A 15850-nucleotide genomic window follows, 5' to 3' on the forward strand; every position below is an offset into this window, starting at 1 on the left:
ATTGAATGGGAATGGGATAAAAGCAACATACATATATATATATATATATATATATATATATATATATATATATATATATATATATATATATATATATATATATATATATATATATATATATATATATATATATATATATATATATATATATATATCTATATATATTCAGTCACTTGAGCAGAGGATTAGTTTCCGGGATCCATATCCCATAGTCAGGTGGCGTGTTACGCTCGGCCAATCCCACCGCCGAGTTAAGTCAATATCCAAGAAAACTGCTGTGAAAAGCAAAAACACGCACTCGGAAAGGTGCAGCTGGTAGTAGTTTATTCACGAGGTAACGCTACGCGTTTCAGCACAAGGGTGCCTTGATCACACATTACCAACAAAGACCCCAAATACCCCATTGCAAGACATTTCCAAACCGCACATCAATCAAACAATGACCTACTAAGATACTTTGCAATTGAACAGGTCAATGTTGGCAAGCGGGGTGGGAATCGTGAACTTGCCCTCAGAAAAAGAGAATCCAAATGGATATTAGAACTCGAGACCAAATTCCCTGGGGGGCACAACTTGGATGAGGAGCTCGCAACCCATCTTCACATGGAGTAACTGTACCTGTCTTGTTACTATACAACCTATGGGTTGGACCCTTGTAACATTAATTGTGTCCTTGTATATGATAATGTAATCTGAATGTTCATGCATATTAATTGTTGATAATGTTCAACTATGTTTTTAATCTATTTTAACCCACTGTCCTTGTTACCTTATTTTGCTAGGAGCCAGCTGGGGGCACATCACTCCTTAGAAAACCTGAGCACTGCACTGACCCTCACATGTCTGAACTGAATAGAAGACTGTCACCTCACCACGATAAGCTAAGAAACACACCATCACTTTTGTTATTTTTTTCCCCCTTTTTGATCCCTTGGATCTAGATGCACTCTGTTTACCTTGATGGAACACTTTGGTTGGAAGCGATATTGACCACTATATGGGAGGATAGATATCCCAGAGACTATAGACTCAGCCTTATTACTTTTTTATTTAAATCTGATCTTCTCGGGCACTAGACCGAGTGAAATTTGCTTTTTGAAAATATGGCCTGGTAACGCTTTGACACAGCTTCTAGTCACAAGCCAATTCGTAGGACATGCAATTACCCTATTGGCACCCTGGTTTAGGACTTGCAACACGCAATTTGATTTATGCGTTATCCGTATATCCTAACATTGGTGCAGATGAAAACTTTTTTACGAGTGTGCCAGACGTTCTACTGCTGCCTGATCTGACAATGATTTATATAGCAATTGCTGGGTCTGCGGCTAGACAGTATCATAAGTGGGTTAGAAGTCACCTACATATGTAATTTACCCGGATGGCAATATATGATTGAAATGTTCTTTAAATATTGTTTGCAGTACTTGTATGTTTTGTGGCAGACAGCGTTTATTTAACTCGCACCACTCGTTTATTTAATTTAGATGTCTTGGGCTTCTGACGTATACACTGTGTCTCATATGCCGTTTTAACGTGAAATCAGGATATATGTGTGAATAACTTGGGATTTAGGGTTTAATTACCTTCACAACTTCCCTCAATCTTTAAGGGATTTGGATGGGCTGTCCAGGATTACGCTCAGAATATAAAATGTAAATATGACTATTGCAGGCGTATGGCATACCCATTATAATGTTATACCAGGTACAATAAGCTTGAGTACTATTGATTTTGAACTTGTCTTTGCAATGGTAATGAGTCTATGTCTCTCACTGCACATTAAGTGCAATTATCATTCCACTGTTTATATCTCTATGAAGTAATAGACATGTAATGTGAAATGACTAGTTACTAATGGCCGACGCAATTCTTACAATGTAAGTGTCCTTCTCCTATGTTTACTAAACATGGTGGTCAATTGTGTTTGTACATAAGTCGTTCTTGATTGGTTTATGGTTAACGTGTGATCAAGGCACCCTTGTGCTGAAACGCGTAGCGTTACCTCGTGAATAAACTACTACTAGCTGCACCTTTCCGAGTGCGTGTTTTTGCTTATCACAGCAGTTTTCTTGGATATATATATATATATATATATATATATTTATATATATATATACACACATATATATATATATATATATATTTATATATATATATATATATGTATGTGTATATATGTACGTGTATATGTATGTATGTGTATATATATATATATATATATATATATATATATATATATATATATATATATATATATATATATATATATATATATATATATATATATCGGAGTTCAGTCCTCAGAACACCTCGTGCAGCAGCACAATCCCAAAAATCAGCATCTCAGAGGCAAGTTTTCTTTTTCACTTCTTGTATCTTTTAATATGCAAACTACAATTTGTTCTACAACGACACACAATAATTTAAAAAAAAAAATTTCTCTGAGTGACGCGTTTCCTTTAACTCCTTCCATGTAATATATATATGCTTTTGTCAATGCAGTGGCATACTCCTGAGACATTTAAAATACCGGTGAAATGCATGACTGGATGGTGAAAATGGTCTTGCGCTGCTTAGCCCTGATCACGAGTAGGTTGTGCGCTAAGCCCTTTTTCCAAACATATCGGCACTACTAGAATCGTGGCCACTAGTGTACTCCAACTTCTCATTTTCCCCAGGTACATTTCAGCAGATTAAAAATCTGCTGAAATAAACAAGTGGAAAATGGCAACTGATTACCGATACATGAGGAATTTAGACACAGATGCCCACACGCAGCAAGATGGCCGCTGACAGACTGTAGGGAGAGGACGTGTTCTCCCTTCTCTCCCTGAGGCCGTTTACCGAGTGAAAGGTGATGCGGGTTCGATAACCCTGCGGACAGCGTTTTTTACAAGCATTTGATGCATGAGAGAGGAAAAGAAGATATGGTACACAGTTCGAAGGTTATTTCCTCAACCTTATCCGTAACGGAATACAGGCTGTATGCAAAGGCTCTAACCTCCCGAACGGTGGGATCAGCGCTGGCGTGGACATTGGCTCACACTAGTCAGCTGATGGTGAAGGTTTCTGTTTGGAGGCAACAGCGTTACCAGAGGGCGGTAGACGCCGCATCCAGTTTGTGGCGATTGATGGCTCCGAAGACCGCTAAGAGCCTGAGGGAAGAGAAAAAGAGAAAGCTGCCTGGAGCGAGTCGGATGCTCCGGCAGCTAATCTTCGAGCAAAGAAGCTGCTGCGGACGCAGGAAGAGCGTGAGGAATTGCGTGCTGCCGAACAGGGGAAGAGCGCCGGCAGGAATAATGAAACTGACAACACGATGGGGGAAAAAAAGAAGAAGGAGAAGAGCAAGGCGGCATCCACTAAAAAAGGAAAACCTTCAGAGCAGGCAAATATGAGGCAGCCTTCAGTATATGAGGTGTTCCTACCTGCTGTCACTGCTACTTTACGTGGGATATCAGCTGCCGAGTCATCCCTAGTAGACCCTGCTGTGAGTGTATCAAGCGGCGGTGCTCCCGCAGCTCAGCATTTGGTTCAAGACGGGCTCACAACAACGGATCCACAAATGGAAGGCTTCAAAGCAAACGTTGAGGTAACTGGTGTTGTGATTGAGCAAAGGGCGGGTCATGTGGCTGCTGAGCTGTTAGGAGGGGTAACGATACAGAAGCAGGAGCATGCGGAGGATGTAGAACAAGGGAAAGTCAGGAGAGAGACTGACGCTCGAGTGGAGCAAATGAATAATATAACTTGTGTTGAAGAAGTGTTGGCCCAACAGGAAAATGAAAAGGAAAAGGAAGCGGCAGTTAATGTTGGCAGTGATAGCCGCCAGGCTGAGGAAAGTACTTTGTCTACAGGCGCTGATAAGATCTCTGCGTTAACAGAGGTATTGTCAGAGGTATTAATAGAGGGACATAGAGCTGATATCCCGGATGAAGTAACCACTCGAAACCTGGTAGTTATTGAAGGAGAGACGAACTTCGGACTTAATATGATCAGTTCGGTGACAGTAGGGAATAATATGGCTACTACAATTACTGATGGCTCACTGGTAATACCAGGTTCTCCAGCTGATGAATGTTTTTTTTTCTGTAAATGAGGGAGAGGGCGAGGAGGACGAGGATGAGGTGGTGGTTGGAGAGGGGGAGGGGGAGTCAGAGGACTCTTCTAGCGCTGAGGAGACGGAGAGTGACCAAACAATGTCGGGGTTAGTAACAGAAACAGTAGCCACATCAGAGTCTGGAGAGGCTTCAGCTCAAGAGTTATCTGCAAAGCGTAAATCTAAAATTTTGACCAAAAAACGAAGGAAATCAAAAGGCATTGTGAGTCCTATAACTATCGACTTCGCAAAGAGACTTGACTGGGATTACTCGGGCACGTCACAGATGTACCAAGAGACTGTTGGGGGGTCAGCAGATAAAAATATTGCACTTTAGGGATATTTGAGCAAAGTATGGAACAAAGATCTAGACAGAGCCAAAGCCAAAACCAGAGTCAGAGTCAAAGTCAATCCCAGGGGCAAACATCACCAAAAGGGTTTGAAATTATGTTTTCAATGTTGAAGCAAATACAAACTGAGGCGAGAGTGGAAAGTCGTAGAGCCAGGCAGGAAAGTAAAAAGATACAAGGATCTCTCCGTAAAGTAAATAAATTATATGCAGATCTGGCAGGGAGAGTCACGGAGGTAGAAGAAAGAACTGGGGTGTTGGAAGACGAAATGAAGGGTTGGAAGGAATTCAGACAGGAGCAAGAGAAGACTACCACCGATATGTTATGGAAGTTGGAAGATTTTGAGAACAGGCAACGCAGAAACAACATTAGACTTTTGGGTATTGCGGAAGGTAGAGAGGGGCAAGATGTGAGATCCTATGGTATAGAGCTTCTCAAGGGTGCACTTCCCGACATAAAAGGTTGGGATTGGGAGTCAGAGATTCAGCGTGCACATAGATTCCCATTCACACAGAGAAAGGGGGATGTCTCAAACAAGCCTAGAGCAATACTTATATATGTTGGAAATTACTTGTTGAGAGAGGAGATAATGGCGAAGGCGAAACCACAGGCTAAGTGTAGATACAAAGATGTCGAGTTCTTTGCTAGGCCTGACTTCTGCCATACAACGGTAGAACGGAGGTGGAGATTGCGGGAATTGATATCACCATTTCAAAAAATGGGATGCGAGGCATACTTGATGTTTCCTAGCAGACTGAAAGTGGTAAGGGATGGTCAGTTTAAAATTTTTTACTCTGAAATTAAAGCATATGAGTTTCTGACATGGCTAAAAGAGAATAACCCACAGTCTCAGTCACAGGATGATAGAGAACGAGCAGTAGCTTTGGTTGCCAAAGGAAAATAGAAGTCAGAATATATATATGTATAAAAACAGATAAGAACTACAAAGAATAGAGTAAGGTATTGTATGAAACTTGTATATATATATGTTATAGGATGGTATCACCTTGTTTGTATAGGTTGTTAATAAGAAAGGGGGAGGGGGGCACGGTGGTCCCGCACAGTCACAGCTGTCACATATAGGTCTTATGGACCTATTTGCCTGTAGGGGGGGTGGGACAGTCAGGGTGGGGACTCATGGGGGGGAAAAGGGGGGGGGTGAGGAACAACAAAAAAAGTTGGTATTATCGCAGAGGGAAGAAGGAAGCAACCTGGAACATAAGGATCAGTAAAATAGAGAAAATATATGAGTTGTATATGGCTGTTAGTCCACTATGTATAAGTAATGAGCTGTGCATTTGTATAATTAATGATGACTTACCTGAAAATCCAGGATGAATACTCGAATAATGACGTGGAATGTCTGCGGACTAAATGATAAATTAAAGAGGCAGAAGGTTGCTATTTTGATTAAAAGTCTTAGACTAGATTTTCTAATAATGCAAGAGACACACATACAGGCGTCTGAAATTCAACTACTTGATCAACTAGGTCTTACTGTGATAGCGTATTCTAGACAGGGGGCTAGGAATAGGGGGGTGGCTGTAATGGCAAGACAAAGAGATATCACTACTAGGAAAAAATGGGAGGATGCCTGGGGGAGATGGGCTTTAATAGAATGTCTGGTAGGAGAACAATGGGTAACCCTTGGCTCTATCTATGGGTCTACTGGAGATGATGCGGAAATCTTTGAACAGATTGATATTGAGCTGGCGACCTGGGCCCCATATGTAGTAATAGGAGGGGATTTTAATATTAATGGTGCAGGTGGATTGGGTTTGGGGTTAGGACCTCCACTTAAATATAAAGGAAGGAAGAAAAGAGTGTTTCAAGCAGTTTTCTCCTTAGCTAGGAATAATGGGCTACTGGATGTCTGGGATACTCTTAAGTCAGGAGAAGATGGGTATACGTATTATTCAGCACCACACAGAGTAAGTGCAAGACTAGACTATTTTTTAATTAGCAGTCAAGGCATCGATGGTGCATGTATTGAGAGACTACCAAGACTACTGGTGGATCATAATCCTTTAATTGTTACCTTAAAGGGATTGGTATTGGCAAGGGGGGTCTCAGTGTGGACCTTTGAAAGAGCACTGCTGGAAGACGAGGCATATATCCAACATATGAAGAGCTGGATAACTGAATTCATGACAATAAATAGAGATACAGCATCTGTAGGGACGGTATGGGACTGTTTTAAGGCAGGGGTGAGGGGAGAGACTATTAGTTTTGGAGTTAGGAGAAGGAAACAGGAGAAAGAGAGAAGTGATGCCTTAAAGAGGGAAATACTCTTAGCTGAGGAAGAAGTAAGTAATAGCTCAGATCCTTCTAACAGTAATGGAGGTGCACTAGATCCTGCATGTATGAAGCTAGCAAAACTGCGAATGGAAGCAGAAGAATATATAGCAGCGAAGGCAGAAAAACAATATGTGGTTAATAGAGAAAATTGTTATGAGATGAGTGAACAAGTTGGTAAAATGCTAGCAATCAGAGCAAGGCAAAAAGTATCACTTGGAGAGATAAAAGCAATAAAAGATAGTTCAGGAGAAGTTGTAACAAGTGTGCAACAAATCAGAGAAGTTTTTAGGAAGTTCTATACGAATTTATATCACAAAAACGATGTAAAAGATCCTGAAGAGATAGCGGATTATTTGAATTATTATGAAGGGGCTGAGCTGGATGAAACAGAGAAAAGGAGGATAGACAACCCATTAGATCAAGAGGAGATAAGAGGTGCTTTGAAGAATCTTCCATCTGGGAAAGCGGCCGGGCCAGATAAGATCCCGCTAGAGTTCTATAAGGTGTTCTGGGAGGAGATAGGGGAAGATATGGTACGCACTATGAAACAAGCCCAGCTGGGAATGTCAATACCAAACAATACCAAACTCTTGGTCCGGGGCAGAAATAGTTGTTATTTTAAAGAAAGGAAAGATACCTATAGATCCGGGATCGTATAGACCAATCACGCTTATGAACACTGACACAAAGATCTATTCAAAAGCACTGGCAATAAGATTCGCCAGCGTAATAACACCATTAGTCACTATCAGTCAACACGGATTTATACCTGGACGAGGAACTACGCACCACACACGAAAATTAATAACCCTTGCCATGCTCACAGCTTGATTTTCTATGTATGTATGTGACTTTTATGGCCAAATTGGCCGAAATAAAGTAATAAAGTAAGTAATAACCCTTATGGATGAAATGGAGGTTACTGGGGAACCATTTTCGGTCTTATTGTTAGATGCTGAGAAAGCATTCGACCGTGTATCTTGGGTATATTTGTGGAGTGTTCTAGAAAGAATGGGGTTTGGAAATGGTTTCCTCACAGCAATAAAGACTTTGTATAGAGACCCAGTAGCTACGATTAGAATAAATTCGGGAACAACTGAACAAGTGAAAATTAATAGGGGTACTAGGCAGGGATGCCCGTGTTCCCCGCTACTTTTTGCAATATACTTAGATCCATTAATACGCAGAATGGAAGAAAATGAGAGTATACCTCAAGTTGTCACACCTAGGGGGGATTGCAAGATACTTGCTTATGCCGATGACGTGGCTGTCGTAACACCAATACCCACAGAGGCTATTAGACATGTGGAGCTGGAGGCCATAAAATTTGGAAAAGTGTCAGGATATTCCTTGAATACTGGGAAAACACAAATTATAAAAAATAGCAAGGCTGTATGCCAGGACCCACGAGTGGTACAGACAGGAACTTATCTGGGCATAACTATAACTGCAGAGTTAGAAAAAGTAGTAGGGTTAAATATAGACCCCATTATACGAAAGGTGGGGAAAGATTTAGACAGACTTAATATTTTACACCTTACAATAGTTGGCAGAGTAAACATCATAAAAATGCTAATATTGCCGAAATTTTTATATTTGTTTAGGACAATCCCGTTATGGTTTGACAACCTTTGGTTTAAATGGAAGGAATGATTAATAGATTTATCTGGTCTAAAGGTAAAACTAGGAGAGCAGCAAGATATATGGTACTCCCACGGGAGAGAGGAGGATGGGCACTACCGGATCTGAAATTTTACTATTGGGCTGCAGCCTTACAATATATGGTCGGATTAATAGGTGGAGCAGAAGTGGAAGGAGAAGATGATCTGGGTTTACTAGCGATATATGGTATATTGATGGGAGAAGAAGTTAAAAATATATTTTTGAAACATTTTGGCACAGCTTATTTTAAAAGAACACGATTTAAGACTATTTTGGGTGCACACAATATTTGGAAGGTCTTTACTAAGAAATTTGGACTGGGGAAAATTAATAGATATACGAGAATAAAAGATAATACAGTATTTCCTGAAGATATATTTTCTGATTTAGTGTATATAGAATGGTACCGGAAGGGGATAACAAAAGTGGGGGATCTGATGGCCCCACAGGGGATGAAACAATTTGCAAAATTACAGGAGAAATATGATTTGGAAACAAGGCACTTTTTCAAATATTTACAAGTAAGTAGTTTTTTGCAAAATAAAAGGGGGGGACTGAGAGGATTTGAGAAAAATTGTATACTAGAGGCAATACATAATGGAGTAGATTGTACAATCAAAAGGTTTTATGCAGAGCTAATTGAATCAAAACCGGACGATATGGTTAAGTGGGGGGAAAGCTAGTCGGCGAAGCTGGATATAGAGCAGGAATGTTTTAGTATATCAGTAGAATTAGGAAAGAACATCTTGTGCTCTGCGTCTTTGCAGGCTCAGCATTATAAAACCATTTATCGGTTGTACTACACTCCAGCAAAACTTGCACAATGGGGGGCGACTACCGGCATGATTTGCCCTAGATGTAGAAGTCTAGAGGCAGATGTGATCCATATTTTTGCAACATGCCCATGCCTATCGACAATATTGAACAAAATAGAAACGTTTCTTCAAAGGGCATTGAAATTAACTATCAATTTAACACCTGCGATTGTATTATTGGGTGTAGATTTGGGCAATGAGTATGGAGAGGGTAACTATTTTATCTTTGTTGCTATGGCAGTCTTTAGATTATGTATTGCCTCAGCCTGGCTAGAACAGTCTGCACCAGTATTTCAGCAATGGTTAGCTAAGGTTTTAAGTATATATAATTTGGAAAAAGCAATATATTCAAGAAGAGGAAAGAATGGGAGGAAGCTAGGATTGAAAATATGGGCGCCAATAACGAAATGGAAGGAAGAAACATAATGTATATAATGTATAAAAGGCTGTAAAGATTACTGGGATATAAGGGAGTGTCATTAGCATTAATAAGAAATAAAGTGATGTATGATTTGTTTATATGTAAATAGTAGAAGTATAATGTATATATTGTATTTGTGTTAAATATGGTTTGTGAAAATACTAAGGTAGGAGGGAGGAGTTTCAGGTGGTATATAAGTAATAATGTGTCATATGCTGTTTATACTTTAAGATTATATATTGTTTCTACATTTTCAGGGTGGAAATATGATTGAATTGATTTAGTAAACTGTTCCTCACCCCATCCCGGCTAAGGGGGGGGGGAAATAAATTGTAAAAAGCTGTTAATAAAAAGAATTTAAAAAAAAAAAGAGAATTGCATTCGCAAACGGTGCGAAACGCAATTTTCGGCCGTTTGGGAATGCAATTCTCAAATTTGGGATGCATCATGCTTTTCGCAATTTTAGGAATTGCAACCATGTTGCGATTTCTAAAATTGCGATTGCATTTAAGAAATCGCAATTTGAGATTTCTTAAATGCAATGCATGAACATTTTTAATTTGCGAATTCGCAAATAGGAAGGGGTGAATTAGCATGAAGTTGACCTTCATGCTAATTTGCGAAAACTTTAAAAAATGCACAAAAATGCATTTTTGAAAGTTTCATGTTACACACACACATGTCCTTGGGACATGTGTGTGTGAAACTTGCACTTAAAGTTTCATTTCAGGGGTGCATGGGGGTTCCTTTGGACCACCCTCTGCAACCTTGATAATGCATTCACAAATTGCGATTCGCAAAAGGCTAAGCGCAATTTGTTAATGCCTTCCCATTCATTCCTATGGGCCTCTTGGCCCATAGGAATCAATGGGAAGGGATTCCTTAATTGCGATTCGCAAACTGTGAATCGCAATTAAGGAATTTTTAGAAATCGCAAAAAAAAATGCGATTTTTGATGCATAGCAATTTGCGATTTCTTAATTGCGATTCCTTAATTTTCGCAATTAAGAAATCGCAAATGCTAACTTTGATGCATGTGGCCGAGAATGTGTAAAACCCTTTGATACATCAGGCTGCAAATGTCTTATTTTGTGACTCAAAAACAAGGACTATAAAGCATTTTCCGCATGCAATAAATACATAACCCCGAGTTGTTGGTATTCACTGGGTGTGGTAAGCAGCTCATCTCCATCGTTAAATGGGTTTCAGACCCTACAGAGGTAATTTGCGAGGCAGCAGGTAAGTTACAGAGCGTGAACGTTGTTACCCTTAGTGTTAGACAATCTGAGAATTAATAAAACTCCCTGAGTAAATGTGTGCGCCTCTGTTTCCCAGCTTCTTATTTGCAGCACTAAAACAGAAAGAATGGGATGCATTTCCAAGGTTTGCTTAATGTAGAGAAACATTATAATTAAACCAGGCGTGTGATGTTTATTCTGTCAGATGTTAAATGGCCTCGCTGCACGGGTTTCCCAATTCCACTGAGAGACACCCACCTATTTGTTACATGTGTGTTTCTTATAGATTATATTTCCTAGTGACTTATTTCCAAGCCCAGTTAGTTACTGCAACGATTGGTTCTTTTAATTAGTTTTTTTTCAGTTGTACAATATTTCTTATAGTTGGTTTCTAGAACAAATTAGGCTCCTGTAATAATTCATTCATAAGGCAAAGGCGCAGCGTTTTTCCCTAATAGAGCTACATTAGATTGACTTTATTGAATGGATAAGAAATGAGCCCACGGAGATGCATTAGCAGGCATAATTTAAAAATAATCTTACTTCCCTAAAGGCACATTTGTTTTACGCTGTCACTTTCTATTGAGTAGAAACAACGTTTTGATCAGGTGCTCTAACATAACTGTGATACTGAGAGAGACCTTTCTAAACTCTCTCTGTGATCTTTACCCAAGTATGAAATTGATAAAAGATCAGCCTAACATGGATCCTGAGTGTAGCCTTTCTCGCGGATTGCAGTCTTTTTGGACCGGAAGGAGCCGCAAAGCGCTACCTTCATAGTGGTGGAAGGCTACCGCCCTCACCAGGAGTTAAGCAGCACAGGTGTGGTGGTGGCAGCATACCATGCACTAATCAGTAGTAGTGAACAGGGCACTTTTACCCTATGTTCCTGGAGTGGGGCCTAAAAGGGATCACTCATCCTTTAAAAATCCAGCTGTTGTGTGCTTTACTCACTCTTGCCTAAATTAGGCAGATGTGGAGTGCTGCATAGCGAAGGAGTAGTCACTCTGCGTGGATGAATGTGTGCCTGGGGAGTGTACAGTACAGGAATAGAGCAGTACTGTGTAGTACATGTGAGATTGTTGCATGTGTTGAGTGCATGTATGCCTGTGAGGAATTCATGACATGAAAGATGTAGTGCTGTGCAGTGCATGCGCAATGAGAGCATGTACTTGGTTTATGTGTACTTGCGTGAAGTATAAGTTATGAAGGGTGAAGTGTTGTGCAGCGCGCACATGGTGTGTGTGTGTGCTGTCAGTGTGTGTGCTTTATAAAAAAGCACACAGTTGAATATAAAAAAAGTTTCAGCACTGGACAGTGCACGGTGGCGGAGAGTGTGTCATGAATGCAAGGGGATCTCTAATCCTCTTTGAAGGTGCAGACGGGTGCTGCCTGCACAGTGAATCATGAAAGCATCCCCCTAGGGGAGACATCCCCTTAGTGCACAGCTTTTTTCTCCAGATGAGAGGAGTGATTCCATTCAAAACGCTTTAAACCATATGTAATCAGTCAATTGAATTTATTCTTCCTTCTTCATAAATTCTTTACTGGGCAAGTGAACTTCATGTTAGTTCCACAAAACACTAATTTATTTTGTATTAGTTTGCATACAGGTTGGGGTATCCCAAATGGTCAGTCCCAATGCATTTCGGGCTCAATGGGCCCTTCGTCAGGAGAATTGTTCAAGCTCTGTAAGAGTGAGGGTGAAGCACAAAAAATGGCTGGTTTACCATCACTGGATTAACCAGAAATATATGTTAGTAGCTGTGTTGGAGGTAGTGCAAAGTGCCAACATGCACAACATAACTAACTTTATCCAACATGTGTGGTGAAAATGGTAGAACTAGGGTAAAAGTAAAGTTGTCCAAAACTGGTGTGGTAAAGTGCAAGATGATATTGCTATAAACGTAATGGAAGTGACTGGTAGACATGCTGTTGTGACTCGAGTTGAGAACTAGTGACTTCTACCAAAACGTCTCCGTGCTGGCAGTAGGCAGTAAACAATAAATAAAGGAAGTACTATACAGAGAAGAGAGAGCATGATGAATGCATAAGATGCGGTCAATGTAGTGGAAGTGAGGTCATAGATCAAAACCGCTGTTCTGAAAAGCACACACAAGTGTGTGTAGTGCCACATGCAAGTTTAAATTCACTATAAAAAATGCAGTAAAACGCAAGTACATGAGAAATAGACATTGTTGAAACCTACAGCAAGAAATATAGGCGTGCTGTGTGGTAATTAACAAAGAAACTGTGGAGTTCTGCAAATCCGTACCGTCACATGTAAATGTATAAATTCAGACCCAAGCGTTTGTAGTGCTTCGTTAACGGAAAGAAGTATATGTTTATAACAGTGGAACGCAAGTGCTATTAAAATGATGACAATTAAACATGCACACCGAAACGAGCGTGATGTGTGCTAAAGAGTTATGTCCTCTAATGTAAATAAAGAAACGCAGCATTCCGGAATAGGTCTGAGGTGCCACATGTAGAAGGAAAGTAAAGACTTGTGCATACCTTATGATTAGTTACCCCGGATTTAATGAGGATCCATAGTCGAAAACAGAGTGCTCGGGGGAATGTGCCAAAATGTCTGGGGGAGGAGTCAAGATGGCGGGCTGAAGCCTCCAGGTGAAGGCTGCAACATGGAACTGCTCCGCTGCTACGCGGATACTATATGCTGAAATCTACTCAATTTGGCTGAATACGATAGCCGTTGAATGGAGAAGGTGCGCTGGGCTTAGCGGAGCCACTACAAAACTGTTACCGCAAATTCGCTTGTTGAACTGGGCTTTTTTATCTCACGGCCAGATCTAATGCTGCTAACTGTGCTTCGCCAGAGCAGGGGATTTCTACGCTCCTGGACTCTTGCCAGGGTTTGCTTCACTCGAACGCCGACGAGGCTGATCAGCGGGGCGGGTCTCGGATCCTGTTCACCTACCCTGCAGCTGTGTGCACGTCAGACGCCCGCCGCAATGTTAAAAATAGAGGATGTGACCGCCACCCTGGCGGTCACATCCTAATCGCATAGGAGGGGACTCCGCAGCCCATGCGGACGTCCCCTCCTCCTCAATGATTGCGGATGGACACAAGTCTGTCCGCGATCATAATCGGCCACTAAGTACCAGGACAGAAAACTACTGTCCCAGATGGGCTACCAAATGGTTGTTTGCTCTACACTAAATGCGACTATTAGAGGGGTCGCTATTTTAAAACAAAAAAGAAGTCGGCTTGAAACAACCAAAACAGCTTCAGACGCTCGGGGTAAGTGGGCAATTGCCCAGATACAATGCGATAACAAAAAATGTGTACTATGTATGTGTGATATATGGACCTAATATCGATGATCCCAAAGTATTTGAAGAATTAAGTATAGAGCTATTAGAATGGAAGGGAGAATGTATAATCACGGGTGATTTCAATTGTGTCATTAACTATAAAATTGACTCTACAGGGCAAGGTACCCAAAATAGGATGCACAAAGTCAGATCAGCAATACTAGAACTGGCAAGATTAAACAACCTGAAAGATATATGGCGTTCTAAATACCCTCTGATAGCAGGCTACACTTACTACTCTACGCCACATAGATCTTGCTCTAGAATAGACATGATATGGGCATCAGACCAGATAGTAGATAATAGCGAATTGGAAATATGCCCGAGAATTACATCAGATCATAACCCGCTGTTACTCGAATTTGTAATAAGAGACCAAAAGAAAGAAACAAGAAATTTTACATTCCCTAGGTACTTACTGGCTGAAGCTAGGTTTATAACATCGTTGAAAAAGCATATACAAGAGTTTATATTACTTAACGTTAATACTGCTAATATAAATACAGTATGGGATACTTGTAAATGTAGCATCAGGGGGTTTGCCCAGCAATATATATTGACATCAAATGCAGAGAACCGTCGATCTAGTAAGAAAATCACCTCTAACATATTACAAGTCGAACAACAACTTGCCGAAGCCACTCGCCACTCAAAAACTGATATTGACGAGATTAGAATAAAGCTGGCTGAATTACAATCTTGTATTAAAAAAACTTTAAGAGAAAGATATAGTGCAAAAATTCATAAATATAAACTAGCACAATATGAAGGTGGCGATCGCATAGGTAAAGTACTTGCATATAAGACTGCGGATAAAAAAGCTAGAACCAAAATCAAGGCAATAATAGGATTAGATCAAGGCATCTATGAACAAGAAGACCAAATCTTAAATCAGTTTGCTAATTATTACCAAAACCTATACACCCAAAACAGCATACCTACCAAAAATACAATAACACAATACCTCAATAAATATTTAGCAACACAAAGGGATCTAAATATAGAAGTCTTTCAACAATTAAACTTAAAAATAACACTAACTGAAATAAAAAGAGCAATCGACGCTTTACCGCTAGGAAAAGCAGTTGGTGAAGACTGTTTGCCTTAGGAGATATATAAAATCTGTGCTCAAGAACTATTACCACTTTTGGAAAATGTGATCAATTCTATACTCATATCTAAGAAAGCACCACCATCTTGGAAAATTGCTAAAATAATCTTCTTCCTCAAAAAAGGCAAACCCGAAAAAGAGTGCGGCTCTTACAGGCCAATCTCTTTGCTCAACTAAGACGTTAAGATTTTCTCTAAGATCTTAGCCAATCGCCTTGCTCCTATTATGCCTGATATGGTTAACTTACAACAACATGGCTTCGTGAAGGGGAGAGACACTACTGCTCAGCGCCAGGAAACCTCTGGTGTCAGTGCGCTTTACAAATGCAGCCTAACATTAACATAACATTAACATTATCTCTTGAACCTTTCTTAAATGCATTAAATGAGCAGGCTAACATCATTCTGGCATACCATGGCAGAAAAACCCTCAAATTAACAGCTTTCGCTGACGATATTGCAATTTATACAACAGATATAAATAAGGCAATGCCTGAGATAATTGGAGAAGCGACAAAATTT

The sequence above is a fragment of the Lissotriton vulgaris genome, chromosome 1_1 (assembly GCF_964263255.1).
Source record: "Lissotriton vulgaris chromosome 1_1, aLisVul1.2, whole genome shotgun sequence".
NCBI lineage: Eukaryota > Metazoa > Chordata > Amphibia > Caudata > Salamandridae > Lissotriton > Lissotriton vulgaris.